General features: G+C 35.7%; 1 long non-coding RNA gene across 1 annotated transcript in view; it reads right to left on the bottom strand.

Annotated features, from left to right (window-relative positions):
• Nucleotides 1–2,066: 2,066 nt before the first annotated feature.
• The window catches only part of LOC120769627, a 61,337-nt gene continuing 40,661 nt past the window's right edge, over nt 2,067–22,742 (bottom strand). The window contains exons 3-4 of the long non-coding RNA XR_005704867.1: nt 2,999–3,149; nt 2,067–2,938 (exon numbers count right to left, since the gene is read on the bottom strand). This is a non-coding gene — a long non-coding RNA (uncharacterized LOC120769627). The remainder of the gene's footprint in view (nt 2,939–2,998; nt 3,150–22,742) is intronic.

Below are 22,742 nucleotides of genomic sequence, written 5' to 3'. Positions count from 1 at the left end.
TGTTAACAAATATTTTGATCATTGGAGATCGCTAAATATTTATTGTTCTTAATATGGTCGTGTCACTTAGTAACGATGATTGTTTGTTACTTCCATAGCGGTGATTTTATAAAAACTGCTTATAGAATTACAATGAGTTATATATAAATAAATTTTTTAGCTCTTCATAAATTTTCAATAGAGAGCGAAGATCATCAAAACGGAGATCATTAAACAGTTCTTTTCAGAATTCAGTCAATTATTCTTTTCTGAAGACCTTTGCATATAAAATTCCAGTTGCCAATCTAGCTGTCAGCCTGCTTTTACTCTCAGAAGGTATCCATAATAATGCCATTTCAACTGCTTTTATCCACATTGCCATTTACAACGTATTTTCATGCATCTACGACAACTCAACTTTCCAAAAAATTTATGTTGAACTGTTGTCGTTATATCACATTACATCAATCAAATTACACTTTAATTGGAATTAGTTGTCGTGATGTCAAAAAAAGGTTGAGTTGTTTCAATTTCAACTCAACTTAGTCGAGTTGTAAATTATAATATGAGTATTTTTTTCTCAATTTTTATTGTTCTTTAATATTTATTTAAAGAAATTTCCAAAATCTTACTTTTCTAATAATAAATTACCCTAACAATCAACTGCTTAAGCCATTGAAATATTATTTTCATTTTATTAGCGAAACAACTTTTCAATATTTTTTTTTTTTCGTTTTTGATGATTTTTTTATACTCGTATTATCTAAACCTATGCTACAGTTTCTAAAATACAAGTTCTAAAAATTCAACAAATATTGCAATATACGCTGGCTGTGTTATTATTCTTATCTTTCTCAACCTTAAATCAACAAATGAACAATTACAAGCACACTCCTACATATATAGTTATGTATATGCATTGGTTAGATGACATGAAGGATGTATGTATGTACGCAAATGTTATGAACGGTAATGCTGGTATGGTATTACGAGTTTCACACAAAAACAGCAAGTTTGCGGCCAATACCGGAGATCAAAACTTGTGAAACTGATGTTAAAAGTCACAAGTTAGGGTCTCAGGGAATCAGCCATACAAACACATCTTAACGCAAAACAAAAACAACTTAACTATTATATATAGCATACATATGTATCTATTATAATTAAACAACAACACTATGCGAGCATTACATACAAACTATTTGCTGCTCATTACAAATAACGCAAAAAAATTTCAAAAATTTATTGAATTATTTTTAAGCACTTTTCAACTACAGCTACAGTTTGTAGAGAGTTTCCTTTTCATGTATTTACTTTTTTCACGTTTTCAGCTCTTTGCACACTCAAAACCGCTGCTTGGTGTCAAGCAAAGAAAGCTAGCACGTTGTATAGCATGCCGTTAATACTACTATACAACCTACTACCTCAATTTGCCAGAGAAATGTTAAACTACTGGAACCAACCCGCCCACAGCCCACTAACTGAAGGTCCGAAAATGCTATGTATTTCTATCAGAGCATAAACCTTACTTTACTTTCTCTTTTTTAGCCATTTATCCTTTGGTTTTTGTTTTTTGGTTCCTTCAACACGTTGTTTACATTGACAGACTCCCATAATGCCGGTCTTGCAACACAAACAACAGCACAAGTTCGGATTTACGGGTTTCTGTTAATGGTCCATAGACAAGTATGCACCATTCTGTTTCAAGTTGTATTCGTAGTCATCCATTTGGTTGAAAGTTTTTGTAGGTTTCTTAGTCTGCTTTATATTTGCATGTAATAATTGTGTAATTCGGCAGATTTTTGTTCCTGAATATTATCTTATAGGCGAACACTCTACCATATGTTGCTGAGATCTATGTCGAATATTACCAGGAACAGATCTCCGATTTGAGTGAAGGAATTTGTTAATTTTTTTGGGAATTCAATTTAGGACAATTATATGTCTCAGTATGACCCATCATATCTCAAGATGGATCTAATAACCAGACCGTATAAGTATTTCTGATTGTCCACATAGGTTTGAAACAATCGTAAAGATCACAACTTTTCAAAGCATAAAATTGGATATATAATCTGAACTTTTGTGTATTAGAGATGGATCAGCTTGAAGTTCTTATGTCGACTATAAATAATAACGGATAACAAACCATAAAATAAAATTCATTTCAAGTACAAGATTGTTACGTTAATCGGAGATATGATTGTCGTTTTTGGGTGATATACATGGTTGTTAGACGAGTTGTTCAATTTTTATTATTTACTAGTATATAACCTAAACTCAAAAGAGCAATCAGCACTTTTCGGAAATTTTAAATCGTTGAAATTTCCTTGTAAGTTGTTACAAGACCCATCAGTCAAACCGCCTTTTATAAATTCTTTTTACATTCATGATGTCGATTTCTACTAGCTATATACTCGTATACTATATAATCGGCTGTAATCGCGAAAGCGATGTCTACGCTAATAAACAAGAATATACTCGTACAATGTCATAATCAACGTAGTGTAGTATTTAGAGGTCCAAATTGTCATTGCTTTTGAAGGAAATATTTGAAAAGGAAATATCGAAGAACTTTTGCCTTCTTGATTATCCTCACTACATGAGGAAAATCATGCCTTAAAAGAGAAGCTTTCATGATAAGATTAATAAATGAGGAATGCACCGCGACCTTAGGTCTATTGTGCTCCAACTTTCATGATAAACGTTAACGTAAAATTCTTCAGCTGGACTAAGGTCTCTTGAATCTTTCTTGTCCACCTGGCCTTTCACTTCTCGAACAATATATATATAATTGTAGAAGATACTTGGACAAACCTTTAACTCATTTATGAATGTCAACTAGCATGCTTATTTTATACAGTTCTAAGCAATCTGAAGAATTTGCGTTGTAGAAAGATGAACTTGGTTTCAAAAATATCCTTTTACACATTTATCTGAATACTTCCAATTCCGTCATCTGGAAATAATAAACAATATATTAATAATTATCTCTTATATAATATTAAACAACTAATACTTAAAACAATTTTTATTTGCTAGTAGTAGTTAAAGCACAAAGTAACCTTCCAAGCTTTGATTTATTCAGGCTCCATTCCTCCTTTTTAATTTATGCAAATCTGAGACATACCGTTGAACCAAGGCTTCCAAATCCTTACGAATTTAAAGACCTGCAAGTAAAAAACAAAGTATATTTATAATTATTTGTAAGTCCTTTTGAATACCAAAAAGTCTTAAATGTGTATATGTTATCGATACATACAAAAATATATATGTAGAGCTCATTTTCAAAGAATTAGCTCTTCTGGTAGTTGCATAAAATCCCTTGAGAATTATAAGTAAATTCCTAACCTCTAGAAACTATAAGCTTGTCTCTTCTCGCAAACATTTTTCTTCCTTAGAATCATCCAAGCATAGAAATATATGTTTGTATATAACTACATATAACTGTGTATCCATAAAAATAACCGAAAAATCGTTGCTCCTTTCATTGTTGCAACACACTTGTGTGACTGCACATTTGTTGCAACTGTTGATGTTTCTATTACGGCAATAGAAGGCATATTAGCAACATTGTTGCACAGCTATGTTTGGCAACATAGCAATGACATTAGACTGAATGTTTGGCTACATTGTAGCGCTGAGTGCCTGTGTAGCCTGTGTAGGAACATATATTTTTATGTGTCTGCAACAAAGTCTGTAAATGTGTTGTAGCCGACTATGCGCCATAAATGAAAATGTGAGTAAATATGAATTTTTGTTGTAATTTCGTAGAAAAGGCAAAAAGCGCAGGGAAATTCGAGTGTGAAAACAATGGTAGGAAATATCTGTTTGAGTTGGGTAATAATAAAGCAATTGTTCGTTGTTTATAATTTAGTGTAGATGTATGTACACATTTATAAAATATATTAATATATATTACTAGCTTGATATATTTTTATAATATCTCTTTTAATTTCACTCGAGGGTCAAAGTCTTTAACGTTTTATAATACGAATAGGCACAAGCTTGAGGTTATATAGTACCAGGTTCACAAAAAGTTTGTTTCTACATAATTTTATATTTTTTCATTATTTGCCTATTATAATCGCTTATTCAAATATATAAAATTGGAATTTGACTTGACTTTATAAATAATGACTTTATAATTAAAGATTGACTTAGGTGATAAATACTGCAGCAAAATCAATAAAATTACTCTTGAGAAATATTTATCATAAACATGTATATGTTTAGTATAAATTTATATATCTTTATATAGATATTTATGACAGACCAAATATCAGAACACGCTTTCCTTATATTTAAAGCCATAGAGGTGATGATTTAGATGTCTTACCTACAACACAAATTCAACTAAAACTGGGATAATATATGTTTCTGTATTCAGCCCCTTACAGAAAGTGTTATTGAGATATAACTGTGACCCTTTAGTAAAACAGTTTAGAAATTATTTTTCCCACTAACGATTAATAAGCAATAAAGATAAGATTATGTTCTTCATTCTTGGTAACAACCTTTCTGAGGGCCTCTTTCTAGGCTGTGACACTAACTATGAACTTAATTCACCAACATAACCCGCAGAATCTGTTAATAAAAGTTTATATAATGTATAATATAAGCTAGAAAAAGGGGTTAGGTCAGTCTAGCATTAGAACAAAATCGATCCTCTGGATTTTTTCGTAACTGCATTTTTAAAACCGACCAATAATGGCGCTTGGATACTACTACACGTATTCTCATGAAAATTTTGTTTTTATTTAATTTTTTTTTAATAATTTTCTGCTAATTTCTTCGATTAAAATTTTAGCTTTATAAGTCCATTTTATAAGTCCGCCATTACTTGATTTTAGATGTTTTTGTATACCTAAATGTAAGAATACTAATACCCGGAGAAGAGATATTCTCTCATCACAGAAAACATTCTTTTTGCTGGCTCTTGATTGCTTGTACCAATTTCACATAATGGACTATTAAAACGACCGAATATATAAATTGAATCAAGTATTGCATAGGAATTATTTTTGTACCATTAACAGGTTATATTAAGTTTGTCAGAAAAAAACCTCAAAAACCCTATAAAATATACACAAACTCCCTCAGCTTTTGAGATATCAATCTGAAATTTTGAACACGTCCTTTTCTTACCAAAAGGCTGCTCATTTGTCGGAATCACCGATATCGGGCAACTATAACATATAGCTACCATACAAACTGAATGATCAAAGTCAAGTGCTTGTATGGAAAACTTTTTCATTTGGCGAGCTATCTTCGAAAAATTTGGTATATATTATTAAGTAAAGCAATGTTATAAACTCAGAAGAAATCCTTCAGATCGAATCATTAAAACATATAGCTGCCATACAAACTGAATGATCAAAGTCAAGTGCTTGTATGGAAAACTTTTACATTTGACGAGCTATCTTCGAAAAATTTCGTAAAGGTTATTATCCAAGACATTGCTACAATCCTCGAAGAAATTGTTCAGATCGAACCATTAAAACATATAGCTGTCATACAAACTGAATGACCAAATTTAAGCTTTTGTATAGACGAGCTATCTGCAAGAAATTCGGCAAATATTATGATCCAAGGCATTGCTAGAATTTCCAAACATATTGTCCATACAGCTTATAGCTGCAGTTTAAACTGTCTGATCAAAATCAGAATAAATACACTTCTATATTATAGTATGCTATAGAAAAATGCAACTGTGAAGGCTAACCGTTTTTTCTTGTGTGGCATTATATTGAATAAAGTGGTGAAATTCCTACTATGTTCGTTTAAAATGAATATGATTGTTGCAGGAAGCATCGGCAGACTAAGAAAACAGATGACTGTGTTTACAAGCATATGTAAAACGAAGAACTTTTCTATACATAAATACATAGTTCTGCACATACACTATGCACAGTGCATATACGTATATAGACATATACATTTACATATGTATGTATATCATATATGTATTTATCAAATATCAAATTTATAACTATTTTCTTATATTTACGCTTGCTAAATGCATAGCAACTTATGAATAAGCCTAAGAATTGTGCCTTTGCACATATCTACGAACTTTTATTTACATTATATGCATATATAATTACTATTACATAGACATATATACATAAAATAAACACATATCTGTGAACTTTAACACGCGTATGCAAATAAGTTCATTGATTTAAATTTTCAGTGTAGAACTCTTTCTATTATCTACACGTAAACACACAGGCACACACACACTTATATATAAATGCTTTTTTGCACTTTATTTATATATTATCACCTGATTTACTATGTACAACTATATATTAATAAACATAAAACAATATAAGTTGCCCTTCGCTATTTTATGGCTCACTAAAAAATGTATATTAGTATTTTTGCACACACACACACATAGCTAAAGCGTTAATTATTTACAAGACTTTACGGCGGTTTTCTTGATATTTTACTTCTACATATAACTATGAGAAACAAGTTTATTTTTGTTGTTATATTGGGTTTTTGTTTTAATTTTTTCGTTCTTTTAGTTTTTTTTCCTTTTTTGGAATATTTTTGTATTTCTAAACTTTTTTGTTTTTTTTTTATTTTTTTATTTGTTTTTCATACATATTTTAATCTTTCTAGTATTTCTTTGCTTTTTCGTAATTTTTTGTTTGTTTTTAGTTTATTACATTTTTTTATTAGTTTGTGCTTTGTTGTTGTCTCAGTATTCTGTCTGGCAATCTGGCATCTTGGGCCACACATCGCTCGCGGATGACTAAAAGTGTTGCAAGTGTGCTATTGCTGCTAGCCATTCATGCTGCCAAGCAACGTTTATACTGCCAATGCGTTCCTGTCACGTTCATGGTGTTCGACAACAATAGCAACAACAAGCCGGTACATAGCTACCCACGAATACATATTTATATATCAGCTATAAGCATATTAAATATATATTATTTGTTAGGTAAATACCTATGCTGGCCGCTTTGTTGTTGTGTTTGATTAATTGTTGCCCGATTTCAGGTGTGAATGATTTTAAAAGTCAATTTTCAGTAAGCGCAAATTATTAGCTGCTCTTTTTTAGCCGGCCCTAATTTTTTTTCATAGCTCAGTTGCCATATTTTCATGTGTAACTCACTGTCTAACTGTTGAACTGTTTATTTGACCAACTGACTATTTAGGCGACTGTCTATCATTTACTCTGTCTAGTTATGAAATTGGCAAAACTACCTTACTGCCGGCTGGTCATGCAATATATGCGCCTTTTCTCCGAAGTATATATTTTTATATACATACATACAACACCAACAAGTAACATTGTATGCAGCACCTAAAAGGGGTGGTAAAAGGGGTGCGCAACAACAGCTTTGTTGCTGGAACATAGATTCATACATATACATAAGCGTAAAAGCCGGCCGGTTAGCTGCCTGTTTATCTATTATATATCGAAAAGCTTCCACATATACATATATACACATATGTATGTCTGCACATCATAAATAAAGCTATATACATATAAAGATATATACGAGTATAAGCAACATAAGATGTGCAAAAGCATGTTGCTGTCATGTCTGGCTGGTTATGTGCCTCTTGTCTTGTTGTTTTTGTTTTCGTGTTTGTTTGTGTGTCTGCCGCTGCTGCCGGTGCTGACTGTTGACTGCTTCGAGTTCGTTGGCTGTACCTATTTTTCGTTTGGCCAGGACCTACCTCAACAAAGTCGCATTTCCACAAGTACACATCGCACACACACTCACACGCACACACATCAACTCTGTATGCGGCGTATGCTTTGCGCAAATACTACACATTTTTTGCTTTGTTACTTGCTTCCTTCCTTTGTGTCGCTGCTTCGTGCGCTGCCACTGTCACTGCCGTGAGCTTCGTGGCGGCTGCTGTTGCGTTGTTGCTATTGTTGCAGCTGCTGCTGTTGCTGCACGACCTGCTGTGCTGCTCAGCAGCTTAATTTGTTGTTTCTGTTGTTGCTTTTATGTTTTGGCTTACATGCCTTTTCTGCGCTTTCGCGGCGCTCTTGCTATTGCCACAAGTTTTTACGTTTGTTATGTTGTTGCTGCCGGCATGTTGCCATCTTACTGCTTTCGCATGTTCTCATTGTGTTGTTGCCGTTACTTTTGTATTTTGTCATAGTTTGTTGTTAGTGCTTTTGTGGTGCTTTCTTTCTGCCGCTTTATAATTCCGCTGTTATTTCAAAAGTTTAATCCGGTTTGTTGTTACTTTTATTGTTATTTTTGTATTCTTGTTTTCGCTGTTGCCTTCACCAGCGTTGTGTCCTTAACTGCTGCAGCGCAGCTCGCTCTCTTTCTCTGTATCTCTCTCTCTCGCTGTTTTACTCCTTTAAGGAATAATCTTACTTGCTCTCTGGAATCTGTAATTTCTGCAAATAATGTCTCTCTTCAGTCATTTCTCCACCAGCATAAATAACAATTGGATATTTGCTTATGAAATACAGTTTTGTGCAACCAAATAGGCACACTGGCACTGAAATTGTAATTTAGAGGATCATATGATTAATGGCATTTAATTTGTGTTTTAAAATTTTCTGTATTTATGGGTTTTTTTCTCAGGATACTAATTTCAAATATAACATTATTCTTCAACGCCTTAAAATATGCTTTATTTTGTATGTGCTGTAGTCATTTTGCAGTCAACATGCAGCTATTCAGTAGTAACACCATATCGACTGTTCCGAAAAATGAGTAGTTTCTTAGAGAGAAAAGAATGTGCGCCAAATTACTGGAAGATATTTCAAAACTGATAATTACATGGTCTCGGATGTTGATCGTAGAAATAATAGCAGAATTTTTCCTTCCAAAAAATGACAAGCAGTCGTTAATTCTCATTTTTCATGTTCCTCTAGAGGTAAAACCTTTACCGATCGGTATTGGTAATGAGGAAAAAGTTATATAGGCTTATAGGAAAACGTTTTGTAAACCCAAGCAAATTGCTTTTACAGTTGTAATAAATTTATTCCAACCCTGTTCGCCAAGATAAACTTCAAAACACACAACAACCACTTCCGTGATTCATTATTTGCGCCACACCAAGTGAGCTTGGATATCTAAATACATACAAACACATGAAAACATACACACAAATAAAATACACACATACATATAAACTGTGTTTTCTATGAATTTCCGAAGTGCTTACTTGCGGTTACATCATTTACCTGCACTAAGTTGCAATTAAATGCGGATTTTCTATGAAAGCTTCCGAGCATAAGTATGTTTTATGATTATTTCTACATAATCTACTTAATGTCTATTATTTTTGTTATTATTTGGAGAAAAAACGTCTAAGAATATAATAAGGTGGAATTTGATTTAAGAAGACCATTTTCGAGTCATCAAAAAAGCCTAGTTTTCGTCATTAATTGTAGTAGTAAAGGAAAAGAAATCTAATTTCTTTCTTTCAGGCGTTATTAAAGAATTCTTCTTATGTGTAAAAATTTATATTGGTAAACATTTTTATTGGTATTTGATCTAAAATAATCGACAGTGAGTCCGCAGAGTCCAATAAAATTCGCGTCAAGCGCAAGCATCCTAATTGATGACTACTCCTCTTGGACTTAGCAAGTGAACTCCTTCTGGTATCGCAAAAAACCAAACTCGTCTATGTATGGCTTATTGGCCTACCAGATTAATCTAATCTAATCTTGATATAAAATAGCAGCCACTGGAACAATCTTCGGCATCAACTCTTCCAAGAGGGCCTCTATGGCTGGTTCTAAAAAATGCAGTTTAGAGAAAAATGCTTTGAAAGTTTTATGTACTGAAGTTGATAGGCCCAAACGCTTCAACAAAACAGCGAATTGAACAGAAAAATATTTTTTTCTTTTTAACTATTATAACTATAACTATTTATGTTTTTGGCAACCTACTTAGGACATCAAAATATAAATATTTTTTAATCCTAAGCTGGTCTCACACCTTTTTCATTGCTTATTTATGTCCAAAGGTTTGTGTTTACCTTTGGTGAGGAGAGGCTTGGAAATTGTGTTTGGATTCGTCCTCAATATTTTGAAAAAGAACACAAAACATATAGTAAGCTTTCTAAGCAATAGCTCACGATAGTGTAAAACTGTTGGCATACAAATTTCGTACACACGCATTTTTTTCAAATTCCTCAACTAATCTGCCGATGACCGCAAATAGTTGCCTTAATTAGTTTTCCATGAACAAATAAATCAAGTGTGAGAGCATAAATGGCTATGCGGTGGGAACTGTGAAATGTGTATGTGTAGAGAGCTTTGTGCTGACCACAAATCAGTGCGTTTTCATGCTCTACTTGATAAGTAAAATAAATAACTAATAAAATTATGCTCGAAGGACAATGGCATCGTTGTCGTTGAGGGTGTGGGTGAAGGAAAAGTGCTTTGCTTCAAAAATTTTTAAAGTATTGATAAAAAGACAATTTCAAAGAAATTATAATCATGTTTGCCACGAAGTTTGATATCAAGCAGCAGAAAATGTTGGAGAACTTTTGTATATACGCCAACTAGTCAAACAATTTTTGAGTTAATGGTCTGAAATTTTGCTCACATGCTTTTATCCTTTAAAAAGCTGCGCATTTGTCGGAAACTCCCTAATCGGACCATTATAGCATATAGCTGTCATACAAATGGATCGCTCAAAATCAGGTATCAGTAAGGAAAAGTTTTTTATTAGACAAGTTTTCTTAACAAAATTTGGCGAAAATAATGGCTTAGGAAAATATCACTCTCTCCGAACATATTGTTCCGATCGAACCACTGTAGCATATAGCAGTCATACAAACTGACCATTTAAAATGGAGATAAAGATTTTTTATAACATTTTATGTGATTAGGAAAGCAAATATGATGAGTATGTTTCGGTGAGCGGTAAGCCATAAAATTGACCTTTCAAAATGGAAATAGAGATCTTTTTATAACCTTTTATGTTATTCAAAATGCAGCTGTGAAGGGTATTTTTCGGTGATTTTTTTTTTCAATTTTAATTATAAAGGCATGGGCCTATCTTTCAAAACTGGTGAAGAATTTAATACTTTTTTTAAAGTTCTACTACTTAAATATTAACAGCAATAATCCTGAAACCAAAACCAAATATATATACAAGTATAACAAGAATATTAGAAAGAAAAAATTATTTAGTTAGGTTATATCACATCTGCATATGTATATAATACCAAAAAATATATTAGCAATATGAACCAACAGAAAATCCATTCCTCAGCATGAAAGCATTGGGAACGCCGCACACAACTGCACAGCAGCAAAAACAAACAAATAAACATAATTATAACAGCCAAAGCAAGCACTCATATTAATGACCTTCCCCTCCATTAAGGTGTAAGTGCACCTACATTGCAAAATTGATGCGACATTTATGCTTCAAACCATACAAATGCACAAACGCATACATACATGAACATAAACACACACCTACGCATATGCTGGCAACAGCAAAATCCATACCTGACAGGTACTACCCCAACTGAGAGCTACCTAAGGTGGCACCGCTGCGTATACGTAACATCTGCGCACTTGCCATTGTATGGCAGCGGGAACAAGTCAGCAATTTGTGAAGTCGTTTGTGTAGCTTTAGTAGGTGCTGCACAACCGCTATTGACAACAACAGTAACAACAACAATAAAATGCCAGCATAAGGCTGTAGCTATAGTTGACGTTTGGAGCGTGCTCAGAGAGCCAACCAGTGTGCCACAAAATGTATTCTTCGTATTAAAAAATTTGATAGTAAGCTACTCATGGGAGTAGCAACTCACTGTCATAATAAAGTGTCATTTTTGCTGTTAAAAACTGTGAAAGCGGTTCGTATTGTTGAAATCTACTCTCATACTCTTCAGCTCTCTAATAAAAATTTTTCCGCTCTCAAATAATTTCTCATACACCTCAACGCGCATACTTTGTAGCATATTTCTAGGCAGATAATAGTTTGTAGCTGTTGTTGTTATTGCAATTACTATTATTGTTGTTGTTATTATGGCATTATGAGCTGCGCTCAATGCCATTGCCATGGAGCAATGTGTCTCCCTGAACTCCATTTTGGGAGTCAATGTTACTCGCTGCTTGGTGCTACAACAACAGTAGACCACATACATGAGCACACACATAACTCCGCACTGGGAGCACTGTTTGGAATTTGCGAAGCGCACGTTTATGCTGGCTGCTTGCAGCTGCCACTGCTACTAACTCTGCAGCTACTGTTGCCGCTATCGCTGCTCTTGTCGCTGCCGTCGCTTTGATTGTTTGTTGTGTTCGTGCACATTCGCATGCTCACACATTCCACCATTTACTATTTATTCCATCAATCGTTTGCCGGCTACATTCGTTACGCTGCTCAACGTTGCTTTGCAGAGTTGATTAACCTTTTGCCGTTATGTTGTGCCTTGCCATTCGTGACTTTGTATTCGCGCCGCTGCTGTATGGTATGTGCTGCTCCATCGCGTCCATCGTGACAACCGTTGCTCCGATTTAAAGTTGTGGTTTCGTGGGATAGGACGATTTCGCTCGGTATGCTGTTGGTTGCCCCGCCTCGCCTCGCTTCGCCGTTTCGTGGGTTGCTTGTTTGCCGTTTTGCTGTTTTGAGTGATTGTTTGATTATGTTTGTCTCTGTTGTTGTTGCTATTGTTCTTTATCGTTGTTCTTCCTATTTGAGCAGCAGTCTTTCTGCTCATTGCTCATGTGCCGTTGCCTCTGTGTATATCTATGTTTGTGTGTGTTCGAATTTCTTGTTTGCTAAAGTTGCTGAATGTTTGTTGTTTCACTGTTGAGCCCTCTTCCCGCTGCCACTATACGATGCTTAGAGTATACAGTTGTTGCTCGCATTGTTCTCGTATGCACTACTATTTTCGTATATGTTTGTAGCCGTTTGAATGTTGTTTTCGTCTACGTTTCTTTTCCATGCTCCTTAGGTCTTATTTAATTTTTGCTCTTTTTATGTTCGTCAACAGAAATCTACGTGTATAATTGTAAAAATATACATATGTATATATATATATATAACTGAATGCGTAAAAATAACTATTTCCTACATTGTATTCGTCCATTTTTACGATTCTTTTGTTGCAGTTCTTTTCAAATTAAATGTTCTATGCGCACTAAGCATGAGAAGGGAAGCATTAATAATTATATTATATCCAGATTTTTGTGAAATAATGAATTTTGGGTTTATAAACTGTGAATGTTGGCTTTAAATATGAATCTCATGATTATATTTATTACATTTGTTACTCCATTTTTTCAGCTATTGAATAAATTCAACTTATTCGGCAGAATAGAACTGTGCCTTTTCCCTTCCACAGTACCTTTTAGATCCTTAGCCTCGAATAAATTCAAGAATTGTGCTTGGAAATAGCGAGAACAAGCATTTCCTATAAAATTTTAGAAATTAACTTCATCCTTCAGTGAGTACCATCAAATAAAAAAAACAGGTGCTCTTGCGTTTCTACCAGACTGTGGTAGAATAGGCGGAATAATCTGTATAAACTTTTGCCAGAATATTGTGGTTAGGAGTGTTTCCTAATATTATTCCTAGAGAGGTTTATTGTTTCATTAAATCTATGTGATTCATATGATAATAATACTTTTTCTACGACGACTAATTTACAGCTACTGAAGGTTTTCTTCCATCCTTTCTTCCTTATGCAATTTCTACTATATGATTTGTGAACTCATTGCAAGTAAGGCTTCTGGCTGCCAAACAAGGGAGGTCTTCTTCACTTCAGAAGTTGACGAAATGCAGAATTCAAAGCTTGCGAGAGCAATTATGGTTTACTGTTGCTTCTAAAACACCGAGTATCCTCAAAGAATAACAAATCTCTAAAATTATCACGCCATTTAGTATAACAACCAACCCTTGGCAGTTGGTTATTTAAGTAAATAGTTCAATTTTGTTCTTTCAGGAACCTATTTGAAAGTTAATATGGCTTAAGAAAAACACCCGGAAATTGTAATTAAATTTCCCAGGTATGAGATATTGTATTTTGCTAGGTTGGTAATACTGAATTTTTTTAAAATTGTGTACTATTTGTAATAAATTTTCGTGTACAGAATCATTGGGAATATTGAAAAAAGCTTACGGTGATTCAGTTTTGTCAAAAACACATGCCTACCTGAATCTTCAAAGATGGTCAAGAGATCGTTGAAAACATGCATCATCTGGACAACTTTCGACCTCTTCAACTGATGAAAATATTAAAAAAGTGGAGAATATGGGGCTTCAAAATCGCCAGGCAAGTGTTAGAGAGATGGAAAAAGAGTTCCACATCTCTCGCGAATCTATGCGAATGAATTCGAAGGATTCGTGTTTCGAAGACTGGAGAAATCATTGGCATAAAGTTGATTACTTTGAAAGCGAAAAAATAAATATTGATGAATAACTAAATATCTTGAGTTTGATTTATAATTTCCGGGTACTTTTTTGTCGCAAAGTACAATAAAATTAACTAGTTAGAGGTCCATTAGAATCAAATTTCTTGTTCTCTGAACTTTTCTGCTGATTAAGCACATTTAAATATCGAAGTTTATTTCAATCGATTGCCTGAACTAAGATGGTATGCTACTAAAAAGGTAAATCGCCTAAAAGTGTGCCACGTATATATATATATAAAAGTAAAAAATTTAATATATATTAAAACTACGAAACCAATAATCACTTAGTGCAGTATAGTAATTAAATTTGCAAATGGAAATAAATATGGACTTAGAGCACCGTTCAAATAAAGCTAACTGTATTATGTGCAAGAAAAGATATAGAGCTCCTTACATACAATTTTAATAAACGTACGTTGGTATTAAATCTACATATCTAAGTTATTCATGTACACCTATATATATGTAAATGTATGTATGTAAATATGTATATATGAATCATTTATGTACCCCCACTTAATGGCGGTCTGGTAATTGTAATTGAAATTCGGTGATGAACCGAGCAAATTTCATAGTTTAACAGTGATTGGCGGTGCACCCACTACCCTACACAGCTACCCACGAACCCCAGCCCCACTACCGTAGTATATCTACATCTACTTCTACTTGTAGGCGAGCGTTTACCAATCACCCATACAGCTGCATGTGTGTATGTGTGGTGTCTCTGTGCTTATGTAAGTCAGTCAAGTGTTGTTGTTCACTTACTTCACGTTGAGCGCAACTCTCTCGACTACAACAAAAATATAAAGGAAAAAAGTTACTGTTGTTTTTACGGCTTAAAATGTTGTTGTTGCTATTGCAATATTGAAGTTGTTGCCGCTTTTGTTACGATGCCGTTGCAGTGTAACTCAATTTTACGTGGTTTTTGTAGCGCGTGTGCGTGTGTATGAGTGATGGAAAAGCGCTAAGAGCTAAAATGTGGGGAAGTGTGAGTGTTTGTGGGCGTATGTGTGTGTGTAGCGGTGTGCTGTGTAGATTTGGTGTAGCACTTCCGAATTCGCATGCGGTTGGTCGGCTGGCATTGGTGTGGGTCATGGTCTGCATGCGGAAAAATGTCAGCTGAATATTTGAAGGCAGGTAGTAGAGGCATACCGAAATATACAAACACTGCTATACACAATTATGTATATGTGTGTGTGTGTATAATAAAGCGAAAATATGTAAGCTGGAATATGTATAAGCTGATATTGGCCTATGCATGAGTGGCGTTTGCCAACACATGTGTTTGTGTGCGCTTGTGTGCTCTTGCAAGAATTGACAATCGTTCTGGATTTTAATAGTTTTTCGGCAGTGTTTGCTATGGAGCGTTTTTTCGCCACATTCTTTGTTGTAGAAAATCGCATTTCTTTGTTTTAAGACTTTTTCCGTTTGATAGCCTTTTTACAGATTTTAAATACGATTTTATACAGATATCTAAATATATGTATATATTTATATTTCTACATTCTATATCTGTGCTAAATGACACATCAAAATAATCGTTAGTGTTTGGTATACGCTGATCTTTCTGAAGTACATATAGTTCATTCGTCGACTTACGATTAACTGGAAAAGAAATTGAAGCTTTAGAATCGACAATTAATAGTCAAAGATCTTACTGGGATCATTATCGGCAATAAGGTTCAGTGAACACCATTTGGAAGATCATTTGGACCTAAGGAAACGCGATTCCAAAATCACTCAAGTTTTGCGAAAAACAGCGTCGCGTTAACGTCTGTGAAACAATGCTTTTCGACTATCAAGAATTTGAAAAATATTCTTACTGGTGGTGAGTCTTGGATCTATGCTTACGACCCGGAAACAGACAATCAATCGGCCAAATATCGTGGCTTAGATAAGCCGAAGCCGAAAAAAACACGTATAAGCAGGTCAAAAATCAAGATTATATTGAAAATTTTCCTCGATTATCACTCCGAACTCCTTCTGACTGGCCAAACTGTCAACAAGAGCTACAACTTGAGCTATTTGTAACAGAAGGCCAGACTTATGGGATAAATTTAAAGTTATGAACAAAGTCTTACTAGTTTTTGCCCCCAATAGTAAATGCATATATACATTATGTGTGCTGTCCTTACTCACCACCACTCTACCTTTTGCAACGCAAGTATAGTTGCGGTTCACCATTTTGTATTCCTTTGTAGATGGTTAGTTATCAGTTTGTCAAAATCTTACAGCAATGCCAATTAAAATTTCATCGATAAAAAAAGCATTGACAGAAATAAATATCAAATGAAGGAGTAACCAGCATATAATATTGTTGTAGTGTTTGTTGTTTGTGTGTGTTTTGAAGCATATTGTGGAAGTTTCTTTATTGCATTTTCGTTTTTAAGTTTTTTATCGGGTCATCGCTTGGCTTTCTTTAATTTCGTTCAATATCAGCAGTTGTTAAATACATATGAAAACACATACATACTTATATACACTTTTTAGGGTCAGTCACATGTTCTTTTATTTCTAATTATCTAAACTCTTATTCGTATAGTACAATGACTTTTGTCCAACTGAAGCCTGTTGTTTGCCAGAGAGAGGCAGAGATGTCAAAAAAAAAAATATAAGAAACCTCCCTTAGAAAAAATTTTCTATTTAGTGTGTATGATCGTAGCTTAAAAGATAAGCCCCAAAGAATGAAATCGTATAGCAGCGGTTATATCGAAATGGAAGACAGGCATACTGAAGGCCTGTCAACTGCAGTGCGGCAGAGATCGCAAAACGAGGAAACTTTCCTCATAAAGAATTATCGTTTTAGATTTGGGTATGTATGATTGTTGCAAAGAAAATATGCCACGAAGAGTGGAATCGGAGAGCAGTGCTTATATCTGACCGTCTTCAAGGTGTAAGAGAGTCAATTGGGATCACGGGATGCCGGGGTGCTAATAAGAGATTGGTATGGTTATTCAAGGAATATGTAGCTCATGTGAGATTTGAAAACGAGGTAGACTGGAGTTTGGCAACGGCGCTATGTTGGTTCCAATTTGACCCTCTAACTAAGAATTTATCGAAGAGATTTTGAGATATCCCATTCTTTCCCTCCCAAAACCGGCTCTGCCCGGGTTCTTTGGATCTTGCCAACGAATACCAAATGATGTAGATCACCCCCAGCCTCGTGAGATGTCAAAATAAAAGGTAGGAAAACTTAAATGGTCATAAAAGTGGACTCGGCACTGGGATTTCAAAGTAAAAGGTAGAAAAGCTCATTAATCATTGAAGTGGAATTGTCAGACTTCGTTGGACTTATAAATAATAGATAAGAAAGCTCTTATGATCATGGAAGTGGACTTGGCACTGCCAAACTCGGCGGTTCGTTAATCCACGTGTCTGTTGTCAGAGTCCTTCAGCTGTTTAAGGGGGATTAAATTGAACAAGATGAAGGCGTGAAACTTGCACTTCCCAGTCAATATTGGAGGATGAAATGGCGAATGAAGAATAAATTATCTTCATATTAGTCTCCAGAACTAAAAGGCAGCTTCCGTTTATCTTCTGCTTTGTCTATTAAGAGACGAAGACGCCGTTGCATGCACCTCAGAATTAAGGATAAAAAGTGGCAAGCTTCCAGTCTTTACATCGCTAAACATTACTGCAGTCACATTTTTAATAAAACAAGCTTCAAAGCCAATTACACCCACACACATACATTAATACTTAGAGATCTACTTACGTAAACAATTTCTTATCACATACATAATGTGCGTTAATTAAAATTAAAACACAAAAACCGACATTGCAACAGAAGGGCATAACAAAGCAACTAATTACAAAAAAAAGTGAAAAAGTTAAATTGAGTGGGAAGCTGCTGCGATGCAGTAGGAAGCAGTTCAAGGCGGCACCACGGATGCGCACATGTCTCAACGGATTCGGCAAGGCGCTACCGAGAAGGGTAACTGCTGGAGCGCTGGGAAGCGCAAGTTGTGTGGCATGCCACTAACGAAAGACGAGATATGAATAAAGATATAGTTTTGTGCACGAATGTACATAAGAAATGTGTATTAAGAAACGCACTTTATGTATGTATGTGTGTGTGTAGTAAGTATGTATGTATGTGGTATATATGAGCTGCAATTCTTTATTCCTATTATTAAGAAGTTGAAGTTGGGACTGAGGGGAGGTCAATCAAAGTCGTGGAAAAGGTGCACGACATACAGTACTGTGTACAGTGGTGAGAAAAAATATAGCAATTTATAGGAAGTCATTATTCAGACATGCCTCTTGCATCCTAAAATATAATATTTCAGAAGTAGTAGATTCAGCATTATTTTTTTTATACCCTGAACGTAGAAGACCTTATCAAAATATATCTGAAAAATCAGCATAATGAGCAGAGTCGATTTAGTCATGTCCTTGTGCCCGTCCTTCTGTATATGCGCGAGCCAGTGCCTTAATTCTTGAGATATCTTTCTGAAAAGCTGCTATACAAATCGAACACTCGATCTCAAGCTTGTATAAAAAGCTTTGTGACTTAACGAGATATCATCACCGAATTTATCATTGAATTGTCTAAGACGAGGCAGTAATCTCCGAAGAAATAGTTCAAATAGGATAACTATAGCATACAAACTGACCGACCAAAATCTTTTAAGTTCTTGTAAGAAATCTTTGTATTTGTAAAGCATCTAAAAGCTTCGGTGCAACAGAAGTAAAGGGTTTGACAGCGCATAATTTTGCATGTGAATATCTTATATTGGGCAGTCGATAAAGTCTTTTCGTATTTCTAATCAAACTTCAACTTGTTTTTTATATTTATAAAGAACTTTAATGAACAAAGTATGTACCATTTTGCTCGACCGCTTTTTGCCAATTTTCCGTTAGAGACATTATTCCAACCGTGTAAAACTTTTCTGGTTTTTCGGCGAAAAACTGCGACAAGCTACTTTCACAGGCTTCACTTGTAGCCAACTTTAACTCCATTAAGGTAGTTCTGCATTGTCTGAAACAAATGGTAGTTCGACGGTGCAAGGTCAGGGCGATATGGTGGATGCAACAAAACATCCCAGCCAAGCTCTCCCAGTATTTGTCGAGTCATCAAAGATGAGTGTGCTCTAGCGTTGTCCTGATGGAAGAGGAAACCCTTTCTTTTGAACAGTTCTGGCTGTTTTTTCGATTGCTTGCTTTAATCTCATCTTGTTGACAGTGAAATGTTGAATAAATCGTTCGACCAGGCTGGAGCTGCTCATGGTGGATGATTCCTTTCCAATCCCACCAAAAACTCAGCGTAACTTTTCGAGGCGGCAATCATTGCTTTGCGATCTTAAGTTGATAATATTTTTTGAAAATAAATCAACTATTTCTCTTAGTAACCGAAAGTCTGCTAACCCCGACGAAATGAATTCGAAATACTATTAACATAAATATTTCTAAGATGCTGCTAGTAAACTGCACACCACTGTCCTTATAGAAGTATGTGCACATATGTATGTATATACGAATAAAGGTCGGTTTATTTTTATTGAAAAATAATGCCATAAGTTGTCGAGCAAAGCCAACAGCAGATCAGCACATATTGCGGAGGTAGGAGCTAAAATTATATGTAAGCTTATATGTAGAAGCTGAGTACATACAAACACGCATTTACGTGAGTTTGCTTATTGTGCTTGCTTCAACGCTGCACTGAGCGCACACATATACATGTACATATACATACATATAAGAATGGACGCGTGTGCGTCTTGAATGCCGAAGAACATCGAACGCCCTTGCCCACCATTGCTGCGCGCCACTTGCATCACGCTTTGGAGCAGGCAGCGTAGAGTATCGGCAAAGGCACCACACAAGCACGACGACGATAAAGCGAAAGAGTTGCAAGCGGTAAAGGGGGCCAAAACTGATATTTGCAGAGCACAGCTGCGCGTATTGCAGATGCAAAGTGCCACAGCAGCTATTCGCCGCCTCGCATATAGCTTCCACTGTATGCTTAACAGCACACATACATATATGTACGTGCATATATGATGTGTTTGTGTGTAAGTATGCGCGGAAGCTTATGTAGTACATACGAGCGCAAATATGTGCGCGCCGTGGCTGGTAGGTAGGTTGTATGCGGCAGACAAGATGCAATTGCAAAGGTCAATGACATAAACGTGCAGCATCGTTGGCAGCCGCAGCAGCAGCAACGGCAGTGAACGCAGCATCAGCAGCAGCATGCGCAGAAACAGCAACAACAACAATCTCGCGAAAGCACCGGTGAGTACCTCGAGCTACCAAAGTTGTGTGGCAGCGCATCGATTGGCATTGAAAGAGCGTAAGGCATCGGAGCGCTTGCAGAAATGAGCGACAGCAACTCTCCGCCGCACACATACAAGCACACAAGCATGTGTGGGGTTTTGGCTTTGTATTGGTAGCTTTTAGTTGAGCTAAACTTGCAGGCACGTTTGCGGCACACAATTATAACTGGTACAGGTATGTCAGTACATATACACTTTGTATATATGTGTGAATGTATGTGTTTGTGAAAGATTTGGCACTTCCCCGCCACACAGTGACAACGAAAAGCGCTCATTCACACACGCACGCTGAAATTGTAGTGCAACTGCACTACCACATGCACGCATACACATATTTACATGCAAATAATATTTACATACATACACACATACAGACATGAGCATTTGTAAGCAACATTTATATTCGCAAACTTGCAATCACCTTTGTTTATTTCTGCTGACGTTTGTTTCTCCTCTCCTTTTGTGTTGTTATTTTTGCTTAATGCACACACATACACATATAAATATATAAAAATCTATATGTGTGTATATAGAACTTTTGTTATCGCAGCCTTTGCTCAAGGGTGCATAGTGCTGCCTTGCTCCGCCGCGTCCGGCTGCATCGGCATGCGTTTCTCGGCTAAGTAGCTTCGATTGCCTACTAATGCTTGGCTTTGCGGTGCGTTGTAAATGTGGCACTGCTAATAGTTGTGTACTGGAGCACGAGTCTTTGACTCTCCTCCCAACACTTGCCTATTTCAGTTGAGCTTAATTTGACGCTTCACAGTAATAAATGGCGCAACTCCACGGGCACATAATCCCTACGGTGTATGGTGTGCGTGTGCGTGTGTTGATGACTCTTGTTTACAATGTAGCTGCTGCTCTAATGCTACTAATTACGTAAACGGCTTTGAGGTTTTTATGGTCCACAATATGTTAGTAAATGTCTTGTCATAATTTTTGGGAGCCATGAGCAATTTGCTAAAAAATTGGCTTATAATAGCAGCTAAAGAGGAAAATAGCATAGAGAGCTTGTAGCCATGCTCAAATAGATCAGATGGTTAGGTATAACTAAGAAAGCGGGCATCTACAAAGGCTGTATATGTCATATCGTGCATGAAATATTGGACACGAGAGAACTATCAGCCTGATGGAATACGCTGTTGCTCACTTCGGACAACAAGCGCTACCGTGGGAATGCTTCACAGCGGTGTTTGGCGTTATTTAAGCGCGAGCTGTAGAAAATTGTAAGTTTTTGTTGTTTTTGTGGTGGTGTTCGACTCCATTTAAGCGCGATTCGGTGGAAATTTTAAGTTTTTGTTGTTGTTATTGTTGCTGTGTTATTACAAAGCATGCCTGAAATAGTTTGGAGAAATGCTACCAAGTTGTTAGTCCTTGTTCGGTTAAAAATCCGGGTACGTTCCGGTTATGTTGACCCAGTTGTCGTAAGAAAGGTGCTTCGTCGTTTAATGAATATCGATGAAATACGAATTTGCTAGCACGCAACAGAAACCAAGGAACAGCCGTAAGAATAGACATCGTGTACGAACCTGTTTCGAAGAACGTGAATACCATCACATTGGTCAGAAATGGGTTCGTAAAGAGTTCGCAAGTCTTTACTCTGCCGAATTATCGAGCTGATTACAAGTCAAGTTGTATAAATTTTTTGCATAGAAAAAATACAATATTCGGCTCACATTTCTCCGGTCGTATGGCACATTGGTTGCATTAGGCTACTGCTGTTCCATACAGCGTATTCTCCAGATTTAAGTCCTTGTGACATGATTTTGTTTACAAAAAAAATTGAGGCCAATATCGCAGCAACTTTGTATACCTCCAAAAAAGTATACTTTCGGGTTAAAGAAGAAGGTGTATCGCTGGTTAAAAAGCACGAGGAGGTAGTGTGGCGAAGCAAATCGTTATTTGTCCAAAATTTTCGTTTCCCAAACCGTCTTATGGGGCTACATGTTTTTTTTTTTATTAAATTCTACATTACCTTTAGCATATTGTTCTAAATTTTCAAGTTAATCCAAGTTTCGGGAACACAGCCTTGAGAACTTGTTGGCTCGAGGCTAGTTAGGTTAAACGCGCCGTCTTTAAACGCGTTTTTCACGAAAGTGTGTTTT

The sequence above is a fragment of the Bactrocera tryoni genome, chromosome 2 (genome assembly GCF_016617805.1).
Source record: "Bactrocera tryoni isolate S06 chromosome 2, CSIRO_BtryS06_freeze2, whole genome shotgun sequence".
Taxonomy (NCBI): Eukaryota; Metazoa; Arthropoda; class Insecta; order Diptera; family Tephritidae; genus Bactrocera; species Bactrocera tryoni.
This window is presented reverse-complemented; position numbering and strand designations above follow the sequence as displayed.